The sequence below is a fragment of the Vombatus ursinus genome, unplaced genomic scaffold (assembly GCF_900497805.2).
Source record: "Vombatus ursinus unplaced genomic scaffold, bare-nosed wombat genome assembly UNPS02014807.1, whole genome shotgun sequence".
NCBI classification, from domain to species: Eukaryota; Metazoa; Chordata; class Mammalia; order Diprotodontia; family Vombatidae; genus Vombatus; species Vombatus ursinus.
The window spans coordinates 53,759,863-53,780,573 of NW_020954585.1; the positions used below are offsets into that span (position 1 = coordinate 53,759,863).

Consider the following 20,711-nt stretch of genomic DNA (forward strand, 5'->3'; position numbering starts at 1 on the left):
GACTTGCCCAGGATCTCACAACTAGTAAGTGTCTAAGTCAGGATTTAAATTCAGGTCTTCCTGACCTCAAGGCCAGTACTCTAACCACCATGTCACATTGCTGCTGTGGCATGGAGGCTTCGTTCTAACAGGAGACATTCCCAGCAGGGAAGAAGCACAATGTCTGGCAGCCAGATCCAGAGACCAGGAAGCAGCATTATTCATCCAGTTCTTTCGTTCTCTGCTTGTCCTCTTTTTTTTTTTTTAAATTTGTGTCAGACCTTCCTGATAACCCTTTCCTAGCAGTCATTTCAGCTTCATGGACTGAAAGGGACTATAGGAGATCCAAGTGTCCCTGGGAAGGATGGGAAGAGCAGCCCATCGCCAAATTAGAGAAAAGTAGCTCAGATGTCCTTGTGCAGTCATGTAGAAGAACATCCAGTCAGATGCACGCAGGCATATGTGTATTCAGGTCCAAACTCTTGTTTCCCTGCCACCCTGACCTGAGCCAGATTAGGGTCAATCTCACAAGGTTGTTTCTGTATTTAAGGATATTGAATGATTTCTTTTTTGGTTTATGGAGTGCATTTAGCATAGAGCCACATATCTGTTATGTTAATGTATAATAAAATATTCCTTTGATTCTAATTTGAAAGTTACTCATGTTCACCCAGAAATGCAATCTCAGGTACAACAGGATAACACCAGTTATCATGCACCCCCTACTCCTCCTAATGAAGGTAGTAATTCTTTCTACTTCCCTGCTTCCCAGAATGTATTGGGGAATGACTGCTTAGAAGCACTCATGACCTTTAGAAGGAGTTAGGTGATCTGGGTTTGAATCCCAACTCTGGGAATTACTGCCTGTGTAATGACTTTGAACGAGTAATTTAGCCTCTCTGCACCTCGATTTCCTCATCTGTAAAATAAGAGGGTTGGGATAGATGACTTTAACAGTCCCTTCCAGCTCCAAGTCTTTGATCCAATGATAAGGGAAGGTCCTCCTGAATTAATAACATTTGAGAGTGCTAATTGGGGTGCAGGCAAATATACAAAGGATGAAAATGAAACCAGAAAACCAGACATGGAAAGCTGGCATGACGTGGTGGTGGTGGTGGTGGTGGTGTTAGTAATTGCAGTAATCATATTTACCAAGTCCTAATAATGTTCCAGGAGCTGTATAGGCCACACAGCTAGATGTGATATTTGACCAGTGAAGTCAGACAAAATTTAAGTTGACTTTGTCTCTTGGAGCCTAAAGCACTGGAAATTTTTTTTAGGAGAAAGTTTTTCTAGCCATCTGGGGCTATTTGGGAGAATATATAGAAATAAAAAGGACATATTGATCTTTTAAAAAGATTAATAAAATACCACTCCCAGATCAAGGACAGAGGACCTGTATGATATCAGGCAAGTCACTTAACCTCTCTTCCTCATTTTCCTCACCAGTAAAATGGGTATAATGATAACACCTACCCCATAGGATTGTTACATGGTTCAAATTAGAGTACATACATATACTCCCTCTCTCTTTTCTGTATCTACATACACACACACACACACACAATATCTAAATCTTTTTACAAACCTTAAAGTACTGTATAAATGTTGACTATTATTAATAATATTATAATGCTAACAACAATAGTAATGACAGGGAAGGCCAGATAACATAGTGGTAAGAGCACCAGAAGATGTCAGTATCTCCTAGTTCTGGCATTTGCTACCTTTGTGAGTTGGGCTAAGCCGCCTCACCTTTCCAGGCCTGTTTCTTCCTCTGAAAAATGAGAGAATTAGACCTTTATGATGAGAGGCAACATGGCAGTAATGGAGAGAGAGCCAGTCTCAAAGCCAAGAAGCCCCGGGTTCAAGGCCTGCATCTGATAGTTACAAAATCTTTCACTGAGCAAGTCCCTTCACTTCTGAGAGCTCTGGGGCCTGAATCCTAGAATCTAGGCAATTCTCCAAGATGATATTTAAGGGACAGAACTTCATTTAGATATACTAATAAAACCACAGGTCCAGTCAGTTCACTCTGTGTGTGTGTGTGTGTGTGTGTGTGTGTGTGTGTGTGTGTGTGTGTGTGACTAAGAACTCTTCTGGCTCTAATCCTATGATCTTTTACCTGCCCCCTTTAAGGAATCTCTCAGTAAATTTCTCAGTATGTTATAAATATGAGTTATCTTTTTAAAGTTAATTTTGAAAATACCCTCAAATTGAGTTTGGGATATATAGAGATATATAAACACATATACTAAATATACAGAGTTCACAGACACATATCCATCCGTATATCTGTATCTATCTATCTGTCTATCTGTCTGTCTGTCTGTTTGTCTATCTGTCAGTCTATACTAGGTATACAGTCAACTGAACTCTCTCCACCTTGGCTTTCAGTAAACAACTTTCCTCCCTCTACCCTGCTACTTAAGCAGCTGCTAATGGTCTATTGGTCACTCCCTTTAGCAGCTGCTTAAGCAGCAGGTTATAAGAAACTTTGACTATTGAGAGCAGCTTGGGGATGAGAGTTGACCTGTGTGAGGGTATGGGTCAAAATCTGAATTTTTAATATGAACCAGTTCAGCCTCTGCAGCTGATGCTGTGTGATGTCTGTGTGTGTGTGTGTGTGTGTGTGTGTGTGTGTGTGTGTGTGTGTGTGTGTGAAAGAGAGAGAGAGAGATTTGGAGGGACAGAGGATAAGTTGAGATAATGGAGAGCTAGTGGCAAGAAGAGGGGCCAGGGACCCCAAGTTGTTGTTTGGTCATTTCAGTTGTGTCCTATTCTTTATGACCCCATTTGGGGTTTTCTTGGCAAAGATTCTGGAGCAGTTTGCCATTTCCTCTCCATCTCATTTTACAGATGAGGCAGAACTAAGCAGATAGGGTTAAGTGACTTGCCAGGGTCACACAGCTAAGTGTCTGAGGCCAGATTTGAACTCAGAAAGATGAATCTTCCTGACTTTAGGCCCAGCACTCTACCCATTATGCCACCTAGCTGTCCCCAGCAACTTCAGCACCTTGAATTGCTTGAAGGACAGACGTGAAGCATCTTAGAGCAAGGCCAGTATCTTAGAGTAGTGAGGCCTATCAGGGACCAAAGCATGGACAGCCATACTTGTGGTTCCTTCAGAATCAGCCAACGTGGAACACTGACATTCTGATCTGGGCTTTGCCCCTGACTTGTAGGGTGACCTTAGGCAAATCGTTCAACCTCTTTCTGCCTCCCTGTAAAATCAGTGTAATCATAAGCCAGCTGCCTCCACAAGGGTGGGGTGAGACCTAATTAATGTTTGTTGGGTACTTTAAGCTCCTTGGATGAGAGGCTACAAAGAAGTGTAAGGTGTTATTATTTTTAATTTGTTTACCTCATTGAATATTCATTGTGAGGTTTCTTGGTTTGAGTGGCCATTTGTGGAACCAGTTCTATTTCTAAAGAAAATTCAATGGTTTTTCAGACAGCTTCTTCTGTCAAGCTTTTGACAATTTGTTGTTGAATCCAAACAAAGTCCCAACTAAAATCTCACCTTCTATAGGAAGCCTTCCCAACCCCTCTTAGTTCTAGGACTTTCCTTCTTTTACTTATTCCCTATGCATTCTCCATATAACTTGCTTTATATATATTTGCATGTTGTTCTTTTCCCCCCTGCCAGTTAGATTGTAAACTCTTTAAGGCCCAGAACTGTCTTTTACCTCTTTTTGCATCCTCTGTCTGTAGCACAGTGCCTGGCACATGGTAGGTACTTAATCAATGTTGATTGAATTGAATCATCTCTTGGGCCATAGAACTGAGATGGGGCTAGACCTGTGATTTCATTAGCAGAAGGGAACTCCTGAGGAGGAAACTCCCTTTAATTATGGAAGTCAGCACCCAGATCTGAAACTTAAAGTCTTAGTTACCCGGAGTACTCCAAGTGACTTTTCCCCAAGATCATTATGTGTCAGAAGCAGGACTTGAATCCAGCTCTTTGTTTAAGGCTGTTACACCAGTTATCCACCCTCATGCAGAAAGCGTAGCATATACTTTTCCTTTTCTTTATCCTAAAATGACTTTTCTTAAAAATGCCTTTATGGATGTGCTATTGGGGAGGTGTTAGCTTTAAAATTTTATGAAACCTTTAGGCTTCCTTCTTGATAAAAAAATGTGGAATCTCACTGGTCATAACACTTAGAGACAAGTTTATTTGTTTGAATCATTTTGCTTTTTCCACATTGTCAAGAATGCCTTCCAGTTATGCTGGTTTAGCGATGGCAGTGAGTGAAGGCATCCCCACTAGAACAGGATCAGCTCTTTCTAGAATGAATAAGCTTTCTTTTGTAGCTTGGAACAAGTGAGAGAAGTACCAGTTTCAGGGGCAGCTAGGTGGCGCAGTAGATAGAGCTCTGGCCTTGGAGTCAGGAGGACCTGAGTTCAAAACTAACCTCATACACATGATACTTACTAGCTGTGTGACCCTGGGCAAGTCACTAAACCCTGATTGCCTCAGAAAAAAAAGAAAAAAAAAGAGAGTGGAGAAGTACCAGTTTTACATATTGGGTTGCCCTGCTCCATTCTTCTGAATAATGCTTTTAGTTTTCCTGCCCTCTTCTGCTTCCTTTATGATCATTTGTTCTGTGTTCTAGGGGTATAAAGCATTGAGGTCCCATTTCTCAGAATTATAGATTAATGTTAAGACCATCAAAGGTGATATGAGAGTCATAATTTGACTTGTGGCACCCCAGTTTTGAGACAATGAAGTAGCACTACAGTCTTCATCCTTGAGAAGGACCCAGGCCTGGCAGAAACAGTAGCTCTTTAGAAGAAACAAGAACAACACTTTACTTCTGATATTGACCACTGCTTAGGTTCTTAGGACCGAAATCCCTCTGAACTTTGGCATCCATCTTAAAAGGCAACAATCCCTGCCAGATGAAATGGGGCTTTTCGTGGAAGCCATCATCCAGCCCTACCCAATTTTCTATCAATAAAGCAAGTGAAGGCTGACCCAGTGAATCAGCAGCTATACATTTCACTGCCTGTGGCAGAATCTCCCATGGTGAAGTAGGCTCAGAATTGGAGGGCTGGACGGTAACCATGCTCTAGGAATGATCAGCAGCAGAATAAAGGTTTCCAGGCAAACCAGCAACACAAACAGAACCATGTCTTTGCTCACTGATCTGAGGGAGCCCTGCTGTGGTGTGGTTGGGTCAGAGAGTGTGAAAGCAGACTTTTAACGCTTAGTGGCAGGTGAAAAGATGATGTCATTAATGAAGTCACCCTTTCCCCCTTGATGATCAGGAAGGGCCTGTGGCATAGAGGAGAGTTTCTACTGCCTGCTCAGTGTAGTGGGGTAATGGCTGTCACTGTCCCAGGCAGTTTTTCCATGTTGGAAAGCAGTAAAAAAGCCCATTTTAAAGAATCAGCTTTATAATAGTTGGAAAACAACAATGTGATCTATTTTCTTAAAGGCTTTCTGGGGTTATAACAGAAGGCATACACTATACAACAACTGTATACTATACAGCAGTGTACAGAGAGGATGTTGACTTGATCTCTGCTCTACCTCCTATTTTTATATCTCAAGTTAAGGCTTTACTCTCATGGTGTTGTTTGTGGTTGAAAGTACATGCCATGTGGTTTTTCTGTAGAATTTAGTCTTAAATAGAGTTTACATAGAGTCCCTTAAGCCACCCAAATCAGATATTTTAAAAGGCTAGATAGTAATCCCTTAAAACTTGGAAAAAAAAAAAGAAACCACTTTTGATTATCATATGGTAGAAAGTAGTTTGGTCCATTTAACTTTTATGATCATCTGAAACAAATGAGAAAACACATGAAGGAGAGAGGTGGAGTGATGAAGCAGCATGAGTGCAAGTCAAAGGCAAAGTATAAACATTCAGTTTAATTTGGTGGGGGCAGCGGTTAGAGGGGGATCAAGAGAATAAATAGCAGTGTAGCAAGCAAGGAGAGATGAATATTAATAGTAGTAGTACTTACAAAGTTCAAATTCTTTTAGTAACGTTAAGCTCCTCTTATGATACATATAGAGCTTTTAATAGTTTTCTTTACCCTTATAATCTTTGTGTTATGGGCTAGCGTTTCAGTTTCTAGTATAAAGTTAGAATGTATGCATTCATTTCTTTAGCATATCTTTATTGCTTTTGAAGGAAAGTGAAATTGTGAGAAGAAAAAACACAAGTATCTTGAGACCCCATTTGTCATGTGAGTCTATGAGAATGATCCTCAGAAATCCAGGTGACATTCCAAGACTGCATGTAATGTCTGAATTTTAGCTGAATTAATAGAATTCCCTCCCCATGATGTATATTCTTTACCTATCAAGTCTCCAACTTGTAGAACTAAGCATCTTAAGCTGTATGCTTTGGTGCAGATACTCCATTTTATTCACCTTGAGTAAGGAAAGAACCATTGATTTAGGTGTATTGCTTCCCAAGCTATAGCAGGTTTTGACAGTGTATGTTCGGGTAAGTAAAATTCAGGAAAAATCAGATCTGGTAAAGATCCTGCCTGAGAGTAATGACTATAGGCCACTAAATAAACTATAATAAAACCCAAGGATCAAAAAGGGAATATGTAATGGAAACAGGGCTTAAAATCCACCAACTGTGTGAGCAACTCAAAAAACATCAGAAAGTCTTTTGAAGAGTAGCTTCTTAGTGGATGGGCTAAACCATGGCTAGGATCCTGGATATAGGAGTCTCAATCTGCAGTTGTCAATTCAATTCAGCCAACTTTTATTAAGTAATACCCTTGGACAAAGCACTATTATCCAGTAGGTGCTAGAGAATTTAGGAATGGCATCTAACAGTCCCTGCTCTGAAGGAGCTTAAATTCTAATGGGGGGAAGGTGGGACACTCAAAAACACTATATAAAATCCTGTCTAAATGAGAGCTGCTATTACATACATCAATATTGTAGATAAAATGTGATGAAGGTTGAAGGAGAGATACATTAAAAATAGTATAGGAAATTTTTAGAATGGAGAAATCAGCTTGTGAAATAAGGGAAGCTTTATATAGGAGGTAGCTCTTCAGCATGACCTTGAAGGAAGAGAAGGATTTCAATAGTCAGAAATGAGGAAGGAGAACTTTTCAGGAACAGAAGATCGACGGAGGCAAGCATACAGAAGAAACCAAGGACTAGTCCTGTTTGGCAAAGCCTTAAAGCCTTTAGTATGCTTGATAGGGATTAAAGTGTTTCTGAACTAAGCCTGGAAAGGTAGATTGGTGACAGATTGTGGCGAGCCTTAAATGCCAAGCAAAGGAGTTTTATTTTATCCAATATAAGCAATGTGGAGCCTCTGAAGGCCGCTGAGTAGGACATTGATAGGGTTAGGCCTGTGCGTTAGGAAAATTACTTTGGCATCTACATGAGGGATGGATTGGAGAGGGAAAAGACTGATGATAGAGAGACCAATTAGGAAACTGCTGTAATAGTCCAGATAAGAGGTAGAGAGGTGAGAGAGTAGACAGATATGAGAGAGTTTGCAGTGTGGAATTCATAGGAAAGAATAATAGCATCCAGCATTTATAGAGCTTGCTAGGCACTGTGCTAAGCACTTTACAAATATTATCTCATTTGATCCTCACAACAACTCTAGCAAATAGGTGCTATTATTATCCCCATTTTACAGATGAAGGTAATGAGGCACACGTAGGTTAAGTTGTTGTTATTTGTTCGTGGTTTTCGAAGAGGGCCAGTGACATCATGGGTGATGTCTTGACTTGCACATGCATTGAGTTTAAGTGAGGCAGAGTTGCACAAAGTTGTCAACTTCACTTTCTCTTCCTGAGTCATCAAAGTCCAGTGGCAGGACAAAAGTCAAGACAACTGGTGATGGCTTGGAACACAGTGGATGACTTTGGCATCTTTGGTGTTTGACCAAGCTCTCAGCACTCCATGGCACCTGCTTCAGCCACAGTCATAGCTATTGGAACAGATTGTTCTCATCCACCCGCTCTACCAGGGGTAGTCTTCCCATGCAGTTGCGATAGACATCCCCGTAACTTGACATCAGATTTGAGGCCTGTTGGATACTTTCAACCTGTAGGTGCTAGAGAATTTAGGAATGACATCTAACAGTCCCTGCCCTGAAGGAGCTTAAATTCTAATGGGGGGAAGGTGGGACACTCAAAACACTATATAAAATCCTATCTAAATGAGAGCTGCTATTACATACATCAATATTGTAGATAGAATATGATGAAGGTTGAAGGAGAGATACATTAATAATAGTATAGGAAATTTTTAGAATGGAGAAATCAGCTTGTAAAATAAGGGAAGCTTTATGGAGGAGGTAGCTCTTCAGCATGACCTTGAAGGAAGAGAAGGATTTCAATAGTCCATCTGCTGAGACAGTTTACTGGGGTGCTGCACATGCTACAGCTTCTTAGAGCCACAGGCAAGATTTGGGTGAAGGGGGGCACCAAAAGTGGATGAGCAGCCCTGAAAAGGGCTCAGCAAGCCTTTACACCAGAGGTGTGAGTCCTCCCTGAACACCCAGTACCCCAAGCACCGAATAAGTTAAGTAACTTGTCTAGGGTCACACAGCTAATAAATGTCTGAGCTAAATTTGAATTCCATTTTCCCTGATTCTAGGTCCAGCACTTTATCCACTGCACCACCTACCTGCCTACAATTTTTTTTTTTTTGGATGTAGGAGATGGAGATTAGAGCAAGTCAAAGATGGCTAACACTTTGAGCATCAAGACTTAAATGATGAGGTCCACAAGGGAGAGCCTTTTTAGGGAATATACAGAAGGGGGGAGGACAAATATCTGAACGTGTCCTCACATACCCACATAGAGTTTGGAGGAGGAATTTTAAACAGTGAAGGAAGAAGAAGGAACAACAATAGACAGAAGGAAATCCAGGAAAGACCCAAGTCTTGGAAGCGGTGAAAGAAGAAAATACCAAGTTGGGTATAGTTATCAGTGTCGGATGCTGCAGAGAGGTCAAGAAGGAGTGAGGAAAGTCTTGGTGGTGTGACTGATATGAAAAGGTTATTGGTAACCCTTAAAGGGTAATTTCATTAGCTGAAAAAGTAGGACATGGATTGCAGAGGCTGAGTAGCAAGTGGATATTAAGGATGTTGAGGCAGAGAGCAAAGAGTGGACTCATTCTCAATAAGAAAAGAACAGATTGAGGAGGTAGCAAGGCAGAAGAGAGGGGTTTTTGTTTGTTTGTTTGTTGTTTTTAAGGCTGCTGAGACCTAAGCATGTTTGTAAGCAGAGGAAAAAGCAAAGAGAGGGAGAGATTGAAGAAAGGGAACGATGGCTGGAACACCATCATGGAGTGAATGGGATCTGGGACATTCTTGAAAGGTTTAGCTTTGGCAAGGAAGGAAACTGACCACCTCATTCTCTGGATGATCATAGGAGCACAGATTCAGGGTTAAAAGGGACCTTAGAAGACATCTAGTCCAACCTTTCTTGTTTTACAGATATGAGAAACTGAGATTCAAAGAAATTAAATTATTTGCCCAAGGTCGAACAAGTGATAATTGGCAGAACCAAGATGTGAACCCAGGTCCTCTGACTCCTTGAAGGTCCATAGTGCATTTAAAGGTAGTTGTCCTCAATTATGGAGGAGGGTAGATCAAGGGGCTTATGAGGATGGCTTCAGTTTTCTCAGTAAAGTGAAAAGCAAGGTCATCTGTTAGAGGAGGGTGGGGGTAAGCTTGACATCCTGAGGAGAAGGTTCCGGAATCTCAGTTTTAGGAGGCATGATAGAGAATCAATCAGAGATGATTCAAAGAACGGGAGAGACCCCAGTTAAGGTCCATTGATTGTTGTAAAACTGCCATGAGTAGCATCCTAAAATACGAAAATTTAAAAAAAGTGTGTGTGTGTGTGTGTCTGTGTGTCTGTATCTGTGTCTGCATAGGGGTCTGGATACACAGAGTAAACAATTTAAAAATCAATAATATGATTTTTTTAGGTAAGAAAATTATACTGCTTTTCACTTCCTTGCTACAAAGGTACCTAAATTAATTTAATTGAAACCTTAAGATTTTCTTTTGCCTTTGCGAATAGACTTGCATAGAGTCACAAAATTGTCTAGTCAGTGTCTGAGGCAGGATCTGAATTCAAGTCTTCCTGATTCTAAGTCCAGCAGGCTACCCAGTACGCCACCTGGCTGCCTCACTAGACACTGGAGGCAGAGGGGAGTGGACAAGATAACCTGATTTAGAGACAGGCAAACAACGGACCAAGAGCCAAAGCCAGTCCTCTGCTTGTTTTTGCCTCCAATCAAAGAATGGTTTTAAATGTAAAAAATATGTTGACTTCAGAATTCCAATGTGTTTTTCTTCGTTTGTGATTAGTTGCAGTAATCTGGTTGGCCACGGATACATCTTATGGTTTAATCAATCTTAGAATCACTTAAGCTTTCCACATTTAGCGAGGGGGAAAGATGAAATTGTAATTTATAGTACCTTTCAAATACTAGGTGCTTAATAAATGTGGTTGGCCTGAATTGAACAGACTCTGCCTTTGTATACCCAGGGCCGAGAACACTGCAAGTGCTTAGTAAAGGTTTGTTGATTGACTCACTCAGTTGCCGAACATCTATGTGCCTCATACTGTGTTGGGCAAGAAGAGGAGCTATTATAAGTAAAGTAGTTTGCAAATTAAGTTTTTCAGGCCTTTTTATGGCATTAACATAATCTAATAGACTCCAGCTCCAAAATAATTCCAAGCAAGTGTCTTGGAATAAGCAGGAATATTTTAAAAAGTTAGCATTAAATGTTTGTTTACCTTTGTAATAATGGGTGGAGGCTTTAGCCTCAATTAACACACATCACTAAGACAGATTCTTTGAAAAAGCTGATAAGTTGTTATTGCTTTCATACAGCTTCCTAATATAGAATGCTTACTTGTGCTGATTTCCATCTTGTATACAGTGCCTTCAGAGTAATGATATATGACTCATTAAGTATCTAAATTGTTTTGGTTTAATGGCATTCTGCTTTTTCCATTTCTAAACTATGAAATAATGAGATTGAAACTGTACTCACCTGGTTCATAGACTTATAGATTGAGAACTGGAAAAGGCCTCTGAGTTTATCATATCCAGTCTCTTTACTTTACGGATGAGGAAACTGAGACTCAGAGAGATGCAGCTTGTCCTTAGTTATATTAGTTGTAGCAAAGTCACAGTCTAACAAGTTTTAGTCTCATGCTGTTTCTACTGAACCACACTGTCCTTGCTTGTACTCCTCCATGGAAATAAATAAAAGTAACCCTTGAGTAACCAAAGTTTGTGGAGTTCTCTTGGCCACTTAGTCAGCTGGTTGCTTTAGACCAGTTGAACAGTGGACCCTCCTTTGCAGCTAAGAACATTGTTTACTGAATACTTATTTTTCCCTTGATTCTTTGTTCTTTGACTTCTAAGGTCTCCTCTTGAGAGTACTGACATCCTAGGAAGTTCACAGGGTCCTGCTGAGAACAGATAGAAGTCTCAGTAACAGCTGTTGTGGCATCATGAGTCTGCCATCTTTGGCTGGTTATGATGATTGTCTAATCTCAAAGACATAAGGTATTACTAAGTTGGTGGTTCTTTGGGAAGGGGGAACTAGCAAGGTTATTTTTACTTTTCACATTTGGTCCAATAGAAACAGTTGTTTCCATAGGTTTTACTAGGTTAATTTAAAAAATGGAAAACAGTTGGACACTCTCACTTTGGAATGTGTGGGTGGGAAGGGAGTAATGGGATGCATATACAAAATGAATGCACATGACACTTGACTTATCTCACTGTATTCCCTTCTCTGTTATTGAAGTTTTGTTTTTGTATTCTGACTCCTCATTCTAACTCCTCAATACAGGCTGATTCACTCCTCTAGGACTGAACTTTGCCTTCATCAGTCTCAGATTTTGGCGATTCAGATTAAAGAAACATGATTCCTCCTACCAGTTAAAATTCTACCTTTTCCTCTCCTGGGCTGCCTTCTTATTTGGCTTATTCCCAAAGTGAAGTCATATAATCCTATGCTTGTGATCAAGCTTTCACAAATGCAGTCTAATGACTTTGTCGGGGGATCAAATAGGACAAGGAAATGGGCAAAGTGAAAACCTTGGTTTAAATATCAAGGAATTCTGGGAGTCAGCACACAGGGAAGAATCATATTAAACAGTGGTTAAGAAATTTTTTGTTGTTGTTGTCCTAATATGCAGAGTGGACCAGATTCTTTCAGTGGGTTAATTACTCCCTTGAGGTAAGGCAGGCATTTGGGGAAGCTATGTTAACTCTCTTAGGCCGCAAAGGTACTGTTTAGTGGTCTGATGGTGTAATTAAATGACCGTTTAGTCAGTTACTGCTTGAGTGTACCACATGGTACTCGTGTGGCCTGAGAGAGTAAATGCAGCTTCCAGAAGTGCTTAGCTTTTCCCCTTGGGAATAGTTTTACAGGTGGATTTATATATGCAGTAGAAAGAAGCACAGAACCTCTCCCTCCCCCCAGTCATATAGATATATTGCTGCTAGCATGGTACATGTATATAGCCTATGTATAATGCAAGTATTTTACACATGAATTATGAAACAGGTCTAATCAATTTTTCCATCCTAGCCTAAAAACACATATGCCTACTGTCATAAATAACTGATGTAATTTACAATCTTCTCCCATTAGTCTCCAGAAGGGCTTATGACCCAGCACTCACTGTTAAAGTTAACTTTAACATTCTTCCTAAGACCTTCTCTTTACCATACCATAAAATTTTTTGTGCTAAAAGACAATGTAAAATTTTTGTTCCAAAAAAAAAAATGGCCATTTGGATATCTGAGCTACTGTTTTTGGAGCTTGGAGCTATTACTAGAATGGGATGCCTGTTTTGTCCTGGGCACTGCAGAAGGGGAATTTATTTCTCCCCTGCAAGATGTTTAGACACCACCATCCTTTCAGGATTGCCAGATCATTCCCTTGTGGAGATTGAGGGAGAAGGTGGGCCCTTGAAAAGGATGAAAGAGCGGAGTTATGGGCTGGGAGAGGAGAGGGAGATGATAGGCTGGCCCTTTCCCCAGCAAAGCTGCACCCACCGAATGCTGTTTTGAGTCCATCTACCTTCATTTTCACCCCACCTCCCAAATTAATTTGTCCTAGGTTTAAGAATTCCTAGCTGTGGCTCTCGCTGAAATCAGGAATTTTGCCAGCCCCAAAAAAGATGATCTCAGATCCATGGCTTACACATACTGTTAAGAGCTGCTAAACCATTCACTTCATTCCCCCTGGTTTTTGTTTGTTATTGTTTAGGGTTTTTCCCCACAAGGTATACATATAGGAAATCCTACATATAAGGTAGGAGAGCTTTTTGTCAGTCTGTCCAACTGTTAGGTAGATTTTAGGACCTCTCACTTAAGATCAAGTTGAGTATTTCTAGGGAGACAGAAGTCCTCTTATAAGTGCATCTCCATTAATGATGTGCTTCAGGTTCAGAATGAATTGCCCTGTTGCTAATTTAATTACCACATGCAACTATTCAGTAACCTACACTGGAATTAGTTAATGAAGAATGACTGATTTAACATTTTCTCTAACAGTAACAAACACTAAATTATAATACCTACTGAAGGTATAATATGATGGTGGTATACTGTAAGTACCACCTTGAAATAAGTTAGTTTGTCTCTTCAGAATGAATCTTTTTTGCTTCAGGAAGCCAATAAATTTGACATCATCCAGAGATACACCCTAAGATTTCATGGTTTAAAAAAATAATAATAAAAGGATGGAGGCACCAGCCACAAACTACCCACAAGAATAGCCCTTGACCTGCCAGAAGAAGCCTTTCATGAAAACCATATTAATTCCTAAAGAAACAGTAGCTGTTAAGATTAATAACTGTGGCATGAAGAGAAGGTTAATAGCCTTCAGATCAAAGCTACCATACAATGTCCCTTCAGCAAACTTAATGACAGCCCATTATAACAGGACAGTATATCTCTGTGTGTGTGTGTGTGTGTGTGTAAGGGGAAACATTTGAAAGAGTCAGTTACTTTCCCGTTCAACCCACTGGGTGTGAGACATTTGCAACTGAGTTTTACAGAGCAAAAGTATAAGCTGCAAATCTCAATGTAGTTTGTTTTTTCTGGGAAGGGGAACACTCACCCAATAAATGCCACCTTGGGGTTTTACTTGATAGCAGGCGGACACCACTCACCCCTCCATTTAAGTCCAACCAGGCTGCAATGTCTTTGCTTCTCCACAGAGGTTATCACAGCTTACCAAAAAGTATGCCGAGCCCGGTGCCCTAAGGTTTGTGAGCCAGGCTGAACTCTGTCTGTGTACACACGTGACTCCCCCCCTTTCCCCTCCCTTACACTCATACCCCTAATCCTCTAAGCCTTAACTGTCTGCTTTCATTGGCTGAATGTATTACAAAAACAAGCCCTCAGTCGTGATAGCTCTAAGTGATTAAGACAGGGGGAGCATTTAAGGGGACATTAATCTTGGGGCTTGATCATTGCCCTGAGGCTGCTTGCCCGGTGTGGCCAGTTATGGACATTTTTGCTAGAGCTGTATTTTTTAAAGCACCCATTTGTTTCTCTGAGTTGAATGAATGGTGTTATTGTATTAAGAGGAGCTAAAAAAGCCTGTAAACGTTAAGTAAGACAAAATGACTACATATATGCAAACAGGATGGTAGCTGAAAATGAGGAAAATGAATTTACCATGATCTTTATATTATTGTATGGAGCAGTTTACCACACAGGCATCTGAAATGTCTCAAAAGGCCATGGAAAGCACTTGAATGATAAAAATGTCTGCTTCTCAATACTCTTCAGTCCTCACCAACATTAGTAAGATTTTTCAAGTCGCTGGTTGGTTCTGTTGCTTTCCCCACCCCCAAGCTTGGATGACTCTTCTTATTTCAGTGATTCAGATCACATTTTAATTAGCCTTGGTTCTAGATCAGGATGATTGAATGATGAATGCCTCCGTTTCCATATTACAGTTTTTTCCAAAGTGGAAATAAACCCCTGAATTTGTGCCTTCCGTGTCCACCCCCTTTTTTCCCCCACAGCATGGTTTGCTTGCTATATTTGGAGCCACCCCTAGCTGTCTTTTGTTTAAAGATGGCCTTTGCAAGCTGATTCTGCAATGTGAAAACCAGTTTCTAATTGTGTTACTATTGTGATAATGAGATGTTTAAAAAAGGTTAAAAGATAGGCCTCTCTCCTTCCTAGTACCTCTATAACACATTCTAGCTCAGGAGCTAAAAACACTTCTGTGTCATGATGCAGAATTATACAGAATGCAAGCTCATTTGGGAGCTGAATATTGTGATCAAAGATAACTCACTTATCAGTGGCATATTTTACTAAGTATCTTTCTTGGCTTATTTAAAATGAGTACGTGGGAGTAATCAAATATTTTGGGGAAAAAAAATTAGAAGTGGAAAGAACATCAGATGTGAAGTCAAAGGACCTGGGTTTGAAACCTGATTTTGCCCCTTACTAGCAAAGTGACCCTAGTGGGCTTCAGTTTATTTATCTATAAAATGGGGAGGGAGAGGGGTTTGGACCTCTAAAGTCCCTTCCAGCCTAAAATGTATGATAATCCTGTGATCCTAAAAGTAATGTAAATATGCTAAATATTTTTTTTAAAAAACTTAACCTTCTTAGTTTCTTTTTTCAATCCTAGGACAGTTGGATTTTAAGGTAAAAAGAGACCTTAGAAATCATAGGATTATAAATTTAGAGTTAGAATCATGCACTTCAAATACCCTCCTCACCATTTTACAGTCAAAGAAACTGAGATTCAGAGATGTTAAGTGACATGTCTGGTTAATAGCAAATCTGGGGTGAGAATTTCCACCTCCTGGCTCTTGGATCAGTGTTTATGCCTCTTCACCACACAACCGTGTTTGCTGTCTGTCCACAACACAGACAGGATGCCATAGCAATGGAGTTTGGAGCCATAGATGGAGCTTCTCAGGAGAATCATGATCTCCTTGGGAGCCGGTTATATGTTATTGAAATTTCTAAAGCACAGTCAATTTCTAAAGTCAGTAAAAACATATTAAGTGCCTACTCTGTGCTAGGTACTTTGCAAAATGCTGCATTAGCAAATTTAAAAGAACTTTTACACATATCACCTCTTAGCATGAAAGCTATGGCTGTATTTTCTCCCCACGTTTGTATTCTTCATACTTAGCCATGGGGCCTGATAGGTAAGTGCCTAATAAGTGTTTGTTGCTGCTATTGTTGTTAACTTGGAACCAGGACTGCCAGAAAGAGACCATTCACCTCTAATTTAAAAGTTTAAAAGTGTACCTCTGGACACCTTTGAATGTGAACTCCCTCATTTCTGCATCCATTCGTTCAATGGGACTGGTGGTTGTATCCAGACTATTCTACTAGAATGGTCATGAGCACATATACACCACAACAGTGCCCTGCATCTGACGCAGTCCTGTATAGTGCATCCATGGTGATAGTAGGAAGGGTAATAGTGGTGTGCAAACTTCCTTGGTTTCAGTGTGTGATAAATGCTCAGATTCATTGGCTTATTGGACTTTTTAAGTTATAAGGGCTACAGTCTGATACAAACTACAGCTTATGTAAAATTTCCTTGGGTAAGATCATTGTAGTGTCATCATTAAGGCATTATAATCAAACTCCACTCCAGAATTATGGAACCTGTATATACTATTTATAATATCATTTCTGTGGAGCTAACAGCTTCATGGTAACTTGTCTGACATTGTGTTTTCATGGAACCAAGTGATACTAGTTGGAGTTATACTTGATTTTCCTATATTTCAAATTTCTTAGTGTCATGCTATACCATACATTATGTAATACATGTGTCCCTGGCAAGGTGTATGTGAATTAGTTTTCTGTAAATTGGATCCTATATTAAATGCAACAAAAAACCCTTCACTATATATAAAGGATCGTAGCAATGAATCATTATCCATTTTGAAGCACTTCTCTCCTTTATCTTTTTTTTTTTTAATGGTTTGGCTTCGAAAGGGAATTTGTGCTTATATTTTTGTTTAATTTTCTACCAGTATTCTTCTTGCATCTCTTCCTGTACCTGGGCACTTTTCAGATATTCAGTAAATATTTGATGACTTGAATTATCAGTGCCACCAGTGAGAGAGACAGACAGACAGAAATGAGTTGGAACTTCCCAATAGGAAGGGGTAGGGTGCTGAACTTGGAAGAAATTCTGGGTGGTCTCACGATATTTGGAAAGGATTAAGAACCAGAGACCAGCATTGTCTTTGTCTTCCTTTATAGTTCATTTGTAGTTACATTTGCTGTTAAGTATAGTAGTTCAAAATGTGGCAAGTCCTTAAAGAGATGAGAGTACCAGATCATCTTACCTGTTTCCTGAGGAACCTGTATTTAGGTCAAGAAGCACAGTTAGAACCAAACATGGAACAGCTGATTGGTTTAAGATTGGAAGAGGAATACAACAAGGTTGTATATGGCTGTCACCTTATTTATTTAACTTATATGCAGAGTATATCATGGGAAATGCCAGGCTGAATAAATCAAAAGCCAGAATTAAGGTTGCCAGGAGAAATATCAACAATCTCAGATATGCAGATAATACCACTCTGATGGCAGAAAGTGAAGAGGAATTAAGAAGCCTCATGATGAGGGTGAAAGAGGAGAGTGTAAAAGCTGATGCTTAACATCAAAAAAAAACTAAAATCTTGGCAACTGACCCCATCACTTCCAGCAAATAGAGGGAGAAGAAATAGAAGCAGTGTCAGATTTTATATTCTTGGGCTCAAATATCATGAAATTAGAAGATGCTTGCGCCTTGTAAGGAAAGCTATGGCAAATCTGGACATCACCTTGCCAACAATAGTCAAAGCTATGTTTTTTCCAGTATCAATGTATGGCTATGAGAGTTGGACTATAAGGAAAGCTGAGTGCTATAGAATGTACGCTTTCAAATTGTGGTGCTGGAGAAGACTTTTGAGAGTCCTTTGGACAGCAGGGAGATCACATTAGTTAATACTTAAAGAAATAAACTCAAACTATTCACTGGAAGGTCAGATACTGAAGCTGAAGCTTAAATGTCTACATAATGGAAAGACAGGACTCATTGGAAAAGACCCTGATGTTGGGAAAGATTGAAGGCAAAAGGAGAAGGGGACCGCAGAGGATGAGATGGATAGATAGTTTCACGGAAACAATGAACATGAACGTAGACAGATTTTGAGAGATAGTGGAGGATGGAAGGACCTGGTGTGCTATGGTCCATGGGGTCATGAAGAGTCCGACATGACTGAATGAACAACATTGTAATTAAAAGTGTAGAGTTTTAACAGATTTATGTTGTGGATCAAGTAATGGAGATATTGAGTGTTTGTTAATAACATATTAGGGTTGATTAATAACATACTACAAGACAAATCACACTGTCATGTCCTTATCACTGCCCTATACATGTGTTTAAAATGTGTAGTTGAAATGAGGTTAGAATGATCTAGGGTCCTTTCTAATTCAAAGTCTGTGATCCTATGAACCTGGAAGGAGGCAAGAAAGGGATGTGTTATCCCAGATGGATTAAAATGAGCATGAAGGGTGAGAGTAGACCTCCTTGTGGTGTACATTCATAGATATATTTATTAGGTGCTTGTGTGTATTATCAAGCCCTCTTTATTCCCCAGGAGCTGAACTACGACCTTATTCCGGATGTCTCCCCAAGACTACCCTTCCTGACTAAATTGGATGAGAGAGTGTCACTAAACTTGTCTTTTACTCTGATTTATAAACCATCCCAGGTTACTTGAGGGCAACACTTCTGATACTCCTATCACAATGTCAATTGATTGTTTTGGACGGTGGATGCTAAGATGCTCTGAGAAGTTTTGATAGTATTCAGTCAGAATAGGAGCAGTGACCATTATCTTCTGAGTGCTACACTTAATATGCCTGCACTCGAGATACAAAACAATGGCAGTTTGCCTTGCTGCCATTTCTGATTTGGGGGAACTCGAGTTGCCTCCTGAACCAAGTCTTGTATCTATTATCTTTCAAAGGAAACAAGAGAATTAGCATTAGACCCCTTATACAGTTTTATCAGCATGAAAGGCCTTTCCCTTGGGGAGGTGAGTAAACAATAAAGGGAAAATGGCAAAAACCCATCTGTGCGTGTATTAAGCTGGGTTTTCAAAGAAAACTTCCCTTCAGTCAGGGGAAGATAAGAGTTTTATAGCTCTGAAATATAAATAATGCAAAAATATGTAGGCTTATACCCTGCTAACTAGCTGTTCAATGTTAACTGTACTTACTAACTGTAGTAAAATGAGAAGTGGAAAGAGAGGTCTAATTGGTTTCCTGACTTAAAGTCTTGAAAACAATCTGATTTTTACATTTTTTGCAAGTTCATTCTGGCTTCCAGTGCCTAAGAAGGTAAAGATAAAGATAAAAGCTAGTAGCGCTTGTAGACTGATCATTGGCCTGGAGTCTGGAAGATTCATCTTCCTAAGATCAAATCTGACCTCAGACACTTACTAGCTGTGTGACCCTGGGCAAGTCACTTTAAATCTCTTTGCCTCATCTGTAAAATGGGGATGATAACGATAGCACCTGCCTTCTGGGGTTGTGACAATCAAGTGAGATAGTGTCTGTAAAGCATTTGGCACAGTGCCTGGCAGATGGTAAGTGCTGCATAAATGTTAGGTAGCTCTTTATTACAAGCTGCCTCAGTGTTCACCTAATAAATAACATAGCTTCTGGTCTTCATTCCCTGCCCGAGCCCTTGTTAGTCAGAGCTCCTGATTAACTGAAGGGGAGTTCTGGGTGCCACAGCATCCTCTCATAAAACATGGCTGCTATCACTGTTACATGACCAGCCATTTAACTGGAAAGAGCAGTTTGTAAATGAGAAACACAAAAAGAAGAGGTTCTCCTCTTCCCCTCCCTCTGAAGAAATTAAAAGAAACCCTTTACCGCATCTTTCTTGTCCCGTTACTGTATTAAGAGTTTTCCTTTCTCTGGGTTTCTGGTTTTTCTGCAGTAGCAGCTGATAAGATCCTACCATGTCCCACACCCAGTGGACTCAGGCCTAATGGCCAGAAACTTGAGTATCTTTATCTCCCACACTTAGCCCACAGAAAGGCTTATTACATTTGATCTCTATTTGGGGGTAGGTGGGGGCGTGTACTGTGGAGGAAGGAGAAGGGAAGAGAATGGGGGGGGGGGGAAGGGGAACCAAAATAGTTTGTCCACTGTTGGTGCTTCTTAGCTGAAAATGCCTACTTTGGTCTTGCATCTTTTTTGGCAATAGATATTTTATAAACTGTAGATTCCCTTTATCCTTTGGTCACACAGTTTGATTGATAGGAATAATGTTTAAGTTATTTGTATATGTGGTTATATGGAAACAAATACTTTTTTTTTTTTTACATAAATGGCTATATTTATATGTGGCTAGTTCCCTAAATTCTGTTTAGATCACCAGTGCTTTCCAGTTGACTTATAAGGAAGTGTGTAATACTCAGTAGGAGGGTAACCATTCTGTTCTGTTCCAGGAAACCCAGCTGGGTTAACTAGGAAGAGGGAGTGAATTGCCAACATGAATGTTGTGCCTAAGGCTGATATTTCTGTGTAAAACAGAGTATGTGAGTATGGTGATTATTTGCCTCCATGCCTATGTTCCTCATTTAGCCTTTCCTTGCCTCAAATCATTCACTGCCATCTCCCAAAGTTCTATAACATGTACAGTCCATACTACGCAATCTAGCAAAAAAGCAAAATGGCC

The 20,711-nt window shown here is 40.0% G+C and overlaps 2 protein-coding genes across 7 annotated transcripts in view; one reads left to right on the top strand and one right to left on the bottom strand.

The window, feature by feature from the left end:
- Positions 1–20,711, top strand: part of CUNH7orf50 (chromosome unknown C7orf50 homolog) — a 338,906-nt gene that overhangs the window by 164,898 nt on the left and 153,297 nt on the right. The window lies entirely within an intron of this gene.
- GPR146 (G protein-coupled receptor 146) overlaps positions 1–20,711 on the bottom strand; it is a 47,643-nt gene that overhangs the window by 11,187 nt on the left and 15,745 nt on the right. Inside the window, exon 1 of one of the 3 annotated variants that reach the window (XM_027874513.1) lies at positions 14,140–14,235. The exons of 1 other annotated variant lie outside the window; for it this stretch is intronic. The gene's annotated coding sequence lies outside the window, so the exon portion shown is untranslated. Of the gene's footprint in view, positions 1–14,087; positions 14,236–20,711 lie in introns of those variants that run through there. One more of the 3 variants, XM_027874511.1, reaches the window with a different exon arrangement.